The 10,143-nt window shown below is 42.7% G+C and overlaps 1 pseudogene; it reads right to left on the minus strand.

Moving 5' to 3' along the window:
* Positions 1-515: 515 nt before the first annotated feature.
* Positions 516-794, minus strand: LOC695651 (small nuclear ribonucleoprotein E pseudogene; annotated as a pseudogene).
* Positions 795-10,143: the final 9,349 nt, after the last annotated feature.

Below are 10,143 nucleotides of genomic sequence, written 5' to 3' on the forward strand. Positions count from 1 at the left end.
CCTCCTAGAGTCTGCCATCCTTCTAGACTTCCACTCATGCTTCTATCTTTCTGTATTTCTGTCCCTTTTGTAATTTTATCTGTTCACCCATCCATACCTTGTAATCACCTATTCTTTTATCCTTGGTATCTCTTAGTGGTGAAAAAGGCAGAATGTGGACATGGCAAGTCTGGATTCAAATCCTATGTCATTTACTACTTGTGTGGCCTTGGGCAAATGTTTTAACTTCTTCAAACTCCAGTTTCCCCATTTATAAATTGGGACTGTCTCCTGAAGGCAAAGGAGAATCACTGGAGAGTTCTGAGCAAGGGAGTAACACAATTGTATTTGTGCTTCACACCTCCCACCCTGGCTACTTTCATTTTTTTAATACAAACAATCCCATAGCATTTATTCCCATCTTGTAATAACATAAGGGTAATCAAAACAATATGAATAAATATTCATATTGGGACGAAGGACGTCTAAGAACAAACTGTATCCTTCTCAACAATTTCTCACTTCATTGATCATTTCTAGTTGGAGACCCTTTGTAGCAGAGTAATATTATCTCCTTTTAGTATGATCCAGCCTAGTTGTTTTCTTGACTTTGTTTTAGAATGAATCTCTCCTGTGTCATCTAACACAAGGTTCATATACTTATCAAAGCCAATGATACAGCCTTCTATCCGCATATTCACTTGCTTATACAGCCACACCTGAATTTGCGATGTATTTTGTAAGTATCTGAAGATGAGGTTGAAGGGCTGTACCATAACCCTCTGCACTTTCTGGCCCTGGCCATGGTACGCCATGGTGGAATTGTACAAAGAGCACATCCACATGCTGACTCTGAGAGCAACTTCTGGAACGTTTTCCTCCCATTTTCTCTGTCTGCTGTGGAGAGGATAGAGTGAAAGGGGCAAGACCAACAAGAGGAAGGTCTGTTGGAAGGTGTTGCAAATAAATGAGGCAAAAGATGATGTGAACATGAACCAAGTCATGAGAGCTGTCACCTATCGTGTGCTTAGGAGGTGTCAGGCTCAGTGCTACATGCTTTGCTAAGTCATTTCACTGAATCCTCCTAACGACCCTAAGAGTTAGATACTACTTTGTTATGTCCGTTTCACAGATGGGGAGAAGGAGGCTTAGAGAGTTTAAGGAACTTGCTAGGATCATGCAGCTGCTAAGTAGCTGAGCTTGGAATCAACCACAGATCATTTGACTCTGACATGCGCCGAGAAATTCTAGGCTGCTCCCTGCGCAAGGATGCTGAGAATGTCCTTGTGAGGTTGTGGAATAGGGACCATTTGCAAGAGGTACTGCTGATATCAAAGGAGTAAGAGGACTTGACCCCAGCTGATTGTGGGAAGCATGAATACTGGTAAACTGACTCTCTGTGAGGGGATGGGAAGTGGGGAAGCCTTGGTTTGTAGTGTTTTCCAATTTAGACGGTATGAGTACTTCCCCCATGGCTGATTTCAAGTTACTAGCATGATATTACCAAATGGGAGTTGGGAAGAGACAGTGGGAAGTACAGAAGAGCTGAGGATGAGTCGGGAGTCTACAGCTTGTGGCTGAGTACAGGTAGGTGTGGTTAACAGTTACAGGGACTTTCTGATTTCCCTTGGGTCAGACGCAGCTTTAAGAATTCCCTGAAAACTGGAAAACTGTTTCCCCAGAAAATTTCTTATTGTCACAAAATTCTGAAAACACTTCAAGGTTTTCATGGTTATATCAGAGCCCTTATGCTTCATAAAAAAAACTTATGATATTTAATAAGTAAGTCAACAATAAGGATACATTTAGCTCATACATCTGCAGCTTGGCTGGGGATTGGCTGATCAGGCTAGGCTAGTTGCAGGGGCTCCACTCCAGGTGTCGGTCATTCTCTGCCTGGGATCAGCAGGCTAGCTGAAGCTTGGGCACACAGCAATGGCAGAAACACAAGATGGTAAATGGAAATATTCAAGGCCTCTTAAACCCAGCCCTTGACTTTGGGTTTGGACGTGTGACTTCCTTTGGCTGATGGAATTAGGTGAAAGCAGCATGGTACAGAAACACAAGATAGTAAGTGGAAACATTCAAAGCTTGTAGGTGGTACCATGCTGCTTCCACCTAATTCCATTAGCTAAGCGAAATCACATGTTCAAACCTGAAGTCAAAAGGTGGGGAAATCCATTCTGTCCTTTTAGTGAAAAGGACTGAAAGTCACATGGCAAAGAACATGGATGCGAGGAGGTGTGGGGGAAATGGAGGCCAGTGAAACAATCTCTCCCAGGGATGTCTGTCCAGGTGAGCAGAACATACCCTTTCTCTGAGGGAAATAGTCAGGCCTCACGATTTGCAGCCCAAGTTTTGCCTTTAACCTTTACCCAACATCTTTTGATCCTTTACCTTGGTGAGGACCTACAGGCTTGGGCCTCCTTCCTTTCCTCCTCTGCAATTGGGAAGACTGGCTTTGTCCCACCATTTAGAGATCCAAGCATTACATCATCTCTCCTTTGCCACTTTGACAAGCCAAGCGACTTTCTCCCTACCAGTGTTTTGAGAAAGCAAGCAAACCCTTCAAAAAGGTGCTGCAAATGCAGCTTTCCCTGATACATCTTCAAATTAGTGCCTTTTTTATTTTTGTAAGTAGGACTTATTTATACCACACACGACAACAACAAAAAAGAAGATAATTAGACATACACACTGCAATCAAGCATACTGGGTTCGTTGGAATCATTAAACTTAATTACTTTCACTTGTTATTCCTGGGGCCATAATATCAGTATTAAACGCCAATGGAATCTGCAGTATATGTTTGATTTAGCTAAAACAAGGACTTGGTAATTTACTGCCTCTTTGAGAGATTTTTATCAAAGTGAGGAATATGCTGAGTACCTCCACTTGCTTCTCATGGGGACTGCTGCAAAACTCCTTTGCTGAAAAACTAGAGTGTCGTCTTTATGCAACCTGTCTCGGTGCTCTGAGAGAGGCTCTTCTTAAGATTCCTGCCTGTCTCCAGGCAGAATTAACCACAAGTGCTAACCACAGGCACTAAGCCCTTACATTGGGCATAGCTTCCTTAATCCTCACAATTACCTCATTTTTGCAGAAAAGGAAACTGAGGTTCCCAGAGGTTAAGTAACTTGCCTGAGGTCACATAGTGTGTAAGAGGCAGGTCCAGGATCTTTGCCAATGGAGAAGTTTTCTGAGTCCAGCATGGGTGCTATCCCTCTGTTTGCGGTTCCCCAAATCTTGGTGTTACCTTCTCCTTTCTACCTTTCTTTCATTTCTTCTTAATTCGTCTTACGAACAAACTCTCTCAACCTCAAATTCTGATAAGAGCCAAGATTCATTAATGTTTTCTTTGTGCCTGCCATTGTACTGGGGTTCTAAATAATTCATCTCACAAAATGCTCCCAATAACCCTATGCTATAGCACATGTTCATTATATGTGGTTGTTATTATTACTAGGATTACATATTGACATATCTAAGTGTCATCCAGCCTGGGCAACAGAGCAAGACTCCACCTCAATATATATACATATATATATGTGTATGTGTGTGTGTAACCAATGTTAGCACCTGTGTCAGTTAGGCATTTAGGAGTGTGTTCCTCTGCAGGTAATAGCTGATCACAGCAGTTTTGCCCAATCCTTATTTGCTTATTTATTTATTTATTTTCTTATATCATGTCAAATCTAGAGTGGCAGCATGAGCTGTTATGGCTGTTTATGATGATGTTATAAATGCAGGCTCCTTCCATTTTCAGCTCAGTCATCTTTAGAGGCTGCCTTTTTTTTTTATGGTTGCAAAAAAGCTGCTTCACCTCCAGGCATTGCATGTGTCTTCAAGAGAGGAAAAAAGAGAAAGGTGGAGGGCAGGAGGCAAACTCTTCTGTACTGTTATATGTACAGGGTCTCCCTCCCTGAAGTCTATTACCAACATCTGACTGCACAAAAGTGCCTCGTGGCCACTCATTGCTCAAGGGAGTCTGGGAAGGACATTTTATTTCAGCTGCATACGTGAGTGCCATGAACAAAAAGAAGGCTCTTATGGTAAAGAAAAGAGGAGAATGAATATGGCAGAGAGAACTAGCCTTGTCTGGCAGAGCATCTGTGGGGGACTACATCAACAAGCCTTGCTAATTGAAGGCAGGTCAAAGGATTTAAGGTATTTCCCCTTGAAAAGCTTCATTTCACTTTGTATTATTTCCTTTAACACCCACACAACCTTTTGAGGAAATTGGTCCACTTTCATTCTCAGATGCTCTTAAAAAACATTTCCCCAGCCAGTTTCAGCCAGAATGAGGAGCGGGAAGAGGTAGGGGCTGTCTCTGCCCGGGAAAGAACCTGAACAGGATTCATGTCTTCTCCCCAGCTAACAGGGATGGCAGGCTGGGGAGAGCCATTTGGACTGGGAATTGGGATGGAGGATGGGTGGAGATTTAATTATGCAATTATCTAGGCTTGGAGTCAAACCTCTCAACATGCTCCTAATTAATTGATCAGATGCACCACCTGCCGACCCCCTCTCCTCTACAGGCTCCCAGAATGCACCAGGATGGAGGAGGTAGCACAAAGTCTGCTCCTGCTTGGGGAATTGGGGAGTTCCCCATTAAGTGAGTGTGCAGTCAATTAACATATGAGCCCCGGGACCCTCTGAGCATGCCCAGTAATGATCAATTAGAGCTAGTGGATGAGGGCTGTGAGGAAGAGGGACTTGTCTTAGCTTCTTGATTATGTGTGTGAGAAGGGCAGTAGGTAGACAGTGGTAATTTCCAATAGCCATTTCCAGCACAGACAAATTCTGTGTTCCAGGGAGGAATGGAGTAGGAAAACAACAGTAGCAAGTGTCCTGTCCTGCCAGCTCAATAGTGATAACTGACATGTGACTGTGAGGATTTTTTTAATTTTTAGAGAATGTTTAATTGTAAGCATTATGTACAATAATAATGTGCCGTCGCATTTCATGAGTGATTGCCGCGAATGGGACACTGTGCTCTACTTACATATCTCACCAATGCTGATGATAGCTTATAAGAAAGTTAACACCCTGTAGTTCAGGTAAGGCTTGGAAAGGTGAAGGGATTTGCTCAAGTCACACAACTAGGAAGTAGAGGAGCAAGAATTTGAACTTAGTTTTGTCTGGATCCAGAGCCTGTCCCTTTAAACACTAATCATTCTATCCCCAACTCATATCATTTTAGGAAAATTGGATAATGCTAAAACGTATAAAGAAAGTAATCATCCATAATCCCAATGCTGAGGGACAGTGTGTACAAGATATACTAATCTTTACCTCCCACGATCTTCTTAGCTTCCAGACCCATTTTCATTTCCTTTCATCCACCTCACTGCCTTTCACTTTTACCAGAGCTGTTTAAACCAAGGGTAAATAGCTGACTCATGGTGGGCCAGTTACATCTGTCTCTCTCCAATTTAAAATAGGGTGACAGAGACTGAGTCAGTTAGGTGAGGGAAGGTAGGGTTGCTGAACTGCAAAGGAGCACAACCCATTGAGAGGGGTCCCAATGTGGAGTTTCCATGATAGATATTGTGTAAGTGGACGTGTGGGCAAGGAAGCTGGTCTGCAAGGAGAGGAAGAGGAAGCAGGTAGGATGAGAGGCAGATTTAACAGAACATGTGGTTCTGAAAAAGAGTGAAGTGAGAGAACACCCAAAAGATTATAGGTCCTTGAGATCAGCTTGTGCCGTCCACAATTGTGTCCATAGAACCAATCCTTTTTTAATTTGAGCTTCCTTGAGTGAGTTTAACTTCTTGGTAACCAAATGATCCCTGATCAAAGTACAACTACTGTTAACATACTGGAATGTCTTATTCTAGGCTTTTTTCCTGCTCCCCTCTTTCCTTCCTTCCATTCTTATTTATAATCTTGGATGCAGAGAGCTGAATCTCTCACACTTCCCATCACAGCACACCATCACCATTGGTCTACGCAATGCCTTCTCATTTTATTTATCTCTACCCCATTCACTCCCAGTCCCTATTCCTAAACCCCTTCCCCATAGGCATCCACTCAAATGTTTTTGATGTGTATCCCTAATGCATGTTTACTTATAAAATATGCAGTGCTGTTTTCTACATGTATGTGATTTTGATATACTTAAATGGTGGCATGTGATCAGTATCATTCATTTCCTTCCTTTTTTTTTTTTTTTTTTTTTTGGTAATTAACACTGTATTTTAAAGTTCTATTTTACTTTTTTTTAATTTAGTCCTATCGAGACAGGTAGGATGGCTGGTTTCCTATTTTGATGTGGTTTAGTCAAAAAGAACAAAAGCCCCTTACTCAAGCTGTAGCTTACCTAATGTTCATCAGCAACAAAAGACCCAAGAAGCTGTTAACCACAAGTTCCTGGGCCTAGGGACTTCCCTGGGGCCCTGGATGTGCAGTTAGACTTAAACTTCAACTTGTAATTACCCCACCCTCATTTTAATGATAAAACTCACATGAAGGGGTGGAGATGTAAAATGCTAATGTCACATGTGGTGTATGAAGAAGCATGTAAAGCCACTGTGCCGGTGCTAGAGAAAGCCTCCTACGTATGCCCTGACAAAACCCTTCCCTATAGAAATAGAAAGGCCCTATAAAACTCACCCATATACTACCCTTGGGGAAAAACTCACCTTTTCCCTTTTGCAGTGCTGACTCCCCTTGTGCACAAGCTAAAATAAAGCTTATCTTTCTCTTTGCTGCTCTATCTGGTGACCTCCCTTGATTTCTATCCTGGAAGATTGCAAGGACCCAGGATGCTGATAACACTATATAATGAGAGGAAATTTTATTTATTTCAAGTCCAGATACCTAGCTTTCCAACACATACACCTTTCTTTTAGAAACTCATATTGGAGAATAGCTTTAAAAATACCCAACGTTGTGAGGTAGTCTTTTCCTTGAGCCGTAAAAGAGACTTCTCTTAACTTTTTCTTGCCAGTTTTACTGAAGAAGATGATGGATTGAATTGACAGGACTCTGAGTCTGAGACTGAATTCTCCTTCGCTGTGCTGCTCAGATGGAGAACTGGCTATTTGGTGGGGATTTTAGGAGTTAAGTGACATGGCAGACTTTACCCAAGTATAGGAGTTCAGAGACAAGATTGGTAGATACATTAATTATGACTCTTCTGATTGAAATAATAGAAACCTAAATGAAGTTAACCAAAAAAAAAAAGACATTTACTGACTCATGTACCTTGATAGTCCATGGTGGAACCAGTGTCAAGAGTGGTGGCATCCAAGGCTGAAAATGAACTGAAAGGGAACTGAGTACCTGTTTCCATCTCTTGGCTCTACTTTCTCTGTATTGATCGCATTCTACAGTTAATTCCCCCCAAAGAGAAGCAGGAAAGGCCATGGGAAGCTTCAGGCTTACACTCTGTCTCCTTAGCAACCCCAGCAAACAGACAGCACTTCTTTCCCAATTCCAGCCACAGCCCCAAATTTGTTTCGATTAAGTTGGGATGGATCCCATGCCTTTCACTGAACCAGTCAGTATCATGGGCTTGCCTACGCCTGGGTCGTGTGAATAGGCCTGGCTCCATCTGAGTGTGTGGAGAGACAGTGGAAAGGATACAACGGTTCCATTACAAGGTAAAAATGGAATGGATGATGGGCAGGCAACACCCAATAGATCTACACCAGCAGGGGCCAAGGGCAATGCAAGAAAGTCCTTCAAGTGTCCATCTAGGGAGTGAGGAGAATAGAGACAAGAAGTAACAGGCTCAAGCAGGTAAGCAGGGGGACCTCAACGTATATTAGTCACCATCCAGTATTGAGCCTGCCTGGGGAGTCCAAAGCCATCTTAAAGGTCAGGGTAAAAAGGAACTAGAAACTAGAGAATAAAGTGCAGTCTTTAGGATCAAACAGTGCTGGATTCCAATCCCAACACCACTGCTTCCTCGCCGTTGGACTCAGGAAAGCTCCTTTATCTTGAAAGCTTCATTTTCCCCAATTGTAAAGTGGAGATTTCTATGTAAATACAAAACAGAGGTATCGAAACATATAGTGCCTAGACCACATGGACCCTCATGGTGATTTGCCTTTCCAATCACACCATTTATCACAATGTGTCAAAACTGTATATTTGTACATGTATGCCCCTCATTCTATTGTGAGTACTTTAAGAGCTATAGATAATTCATCTCTGTCCTGTTCATACTTAAAACATAGTACATGTTCAAGAAATACTAATTAGATCAATGAATTTTGTTCATTGGAGGTCTGGCTCAGCATGAATTCAATGAGTGTCTAATGATGGAAATGACCGAGAGAACACAGTTCCTTGAGAAATTCCATCTTAATCTTGACCAGAGTGTCATATCTTCACGATAATCCAAATCTAAATCCTACCCTGAACACACCTAAATGCCGAGTCCCTGAGGGCATTAACCAGTCCTTGAGGTGTACATACAGAAAGGTCAGCTAATAGTGAAACCAGGGAGGGTGTAGATGTGAGTAACAGCATAAGCGGTATTTTATGAGCACACATACAGAGAGGAGGACTCTTTGTAAATTTAGCATGGCAAGATTTTAATAAATGAGGCCACTGGGATGTGTGGGCTTTATATATCATGCCCCGTATTTATATTCCTGTCAACTTTCTTTGCTGAAGCAATATATTTATTACAGTCCATTTCACCATTTCTCACGAGATAGATGCTGTATCATGTCAAACAAAAATAAGGGAGGTGGGGGTGGGTCTGAAATAATGAAAAGGCTAGCGGAATATTTGGAGCAGAGGGCATGGAGGTGATTTGTGCTTTGCAAAACAATTCTATTTTGCTCGAGCAAGTGAAAAAAAATGTGAGGCTGGGAGTCCCGCTCTGTGTTGCTAGAAAAGTCACCCCAACCCCCACCTTCCAGACCCAGAAAATGAGGGTGTAGTTTAATGTGTCAACTTGACCACGTTAAGGAATATCCAGATAACTAGTAGAACATTATTTCTGGGTGTGTCTGTGAGGTTACATTTGAATCAGTAGACAGAGTGAAGGAGATCACGCTTAATGTGGATGGGCCTTATCCCGTCTGTGGAGGGCCTAAGAAAACAAACAGGTAGAAGAAAGGCAAATTCATTCTCTCTTTTTGAGCTGGGGGATCCATCTTCTTTTGCTTTTGGACATCAGAGCCTTTGGTCCACAGGTTTTCAGACTCCAAGACTTACACCAGTGGGCTCCCAGGTTCTCAGGCCTTTGAACTTAGACTGAATTATACTCCCAGCTTGCCTGTTTCTCCAGTTTGCAGATGGCAGGTCGTGGAACTTACTGGACTCCATAATTGTGTGAACCAATCCCATAATAAATTCTTTCTTATGTTATCGGTCTATAAGATACATATTAATTATATATCCATTGGTTCTGTTTCTCTGGAGAGTCCTGACTAATGCACCCTCTGATAAGCTGAGAAAGTTAAGGGTGCTCTCGCTCACCCTTAATGTAAGCACTCACATGCTTACAACATTTTGCACCCAATTTCAGGACATTCCTGAAGAGCCTCACTGGTCCAGCTTAGATCAGACGATTGTCCTCCATACCATCAACGGTGGCCAATGGGCAAAGTCAAATTATAACTTGTTTTATCTGATTACAGCCATTTTTTTTTTTTTTTTTTTGAGACGGGGTCTGGCTCTGTCGCCCAGGCTGGAGTGCAGTGGCCGGATCTCAGCTCACTGCAAGCTGCGCCTCCCAGGTTCACGCCATTCTCCTGCCTCAGCCTCCTGAGTAGCTGGGACTATAGGCGCCCGCCACCTCGCCCGGCTAGTTTTTTGTTTTTTTTTTTTAGTAGAGACGGGGTTTCACCGTGTTAGCCAGGATGGTCTCGATCTCCTGACCTCGTGATCCACCCATCTCGGCCTCCCAAAGTGCTGGGATTATAGGCTTGAGCCACCACACCCGGCCTCTGATTACAGCCATATTAAGATGGTGGAGATTGGAGTGATGGTGGAAAAGTTTTTAGGATTAAAGGGAAGGGCTTTTGCTGGGAGGATAATACCCTAGGCATCAAATGTAAAGTGGTTTTGGTCAATGTCCTTCTTCACCTATTACTCTCTCTCTTTTCCTGGCTCTTAAAAATGTCTTCTTATCATGGTTTCCAACGTGTGTTGTGATTTGACCTCCCCATCAACTTCTGCACCAATACAGATATGCCTGCC

The sequence above is a fragment of the Macaca mulatta genome, chromosome 20 (genome assembly GCF_049350105.2).
Source record: "Macaca mulatta isolate MMU2019108-1 chromosome 20, T2T-MMU8v2.0, whole genome shotgun sequence".
Taxonomy (NCBI): Eukaryota; Metazoa; Chordata; class Mammalia; order Primates; family Cercopithecidae; genus Macaca; species Macaca mulatta.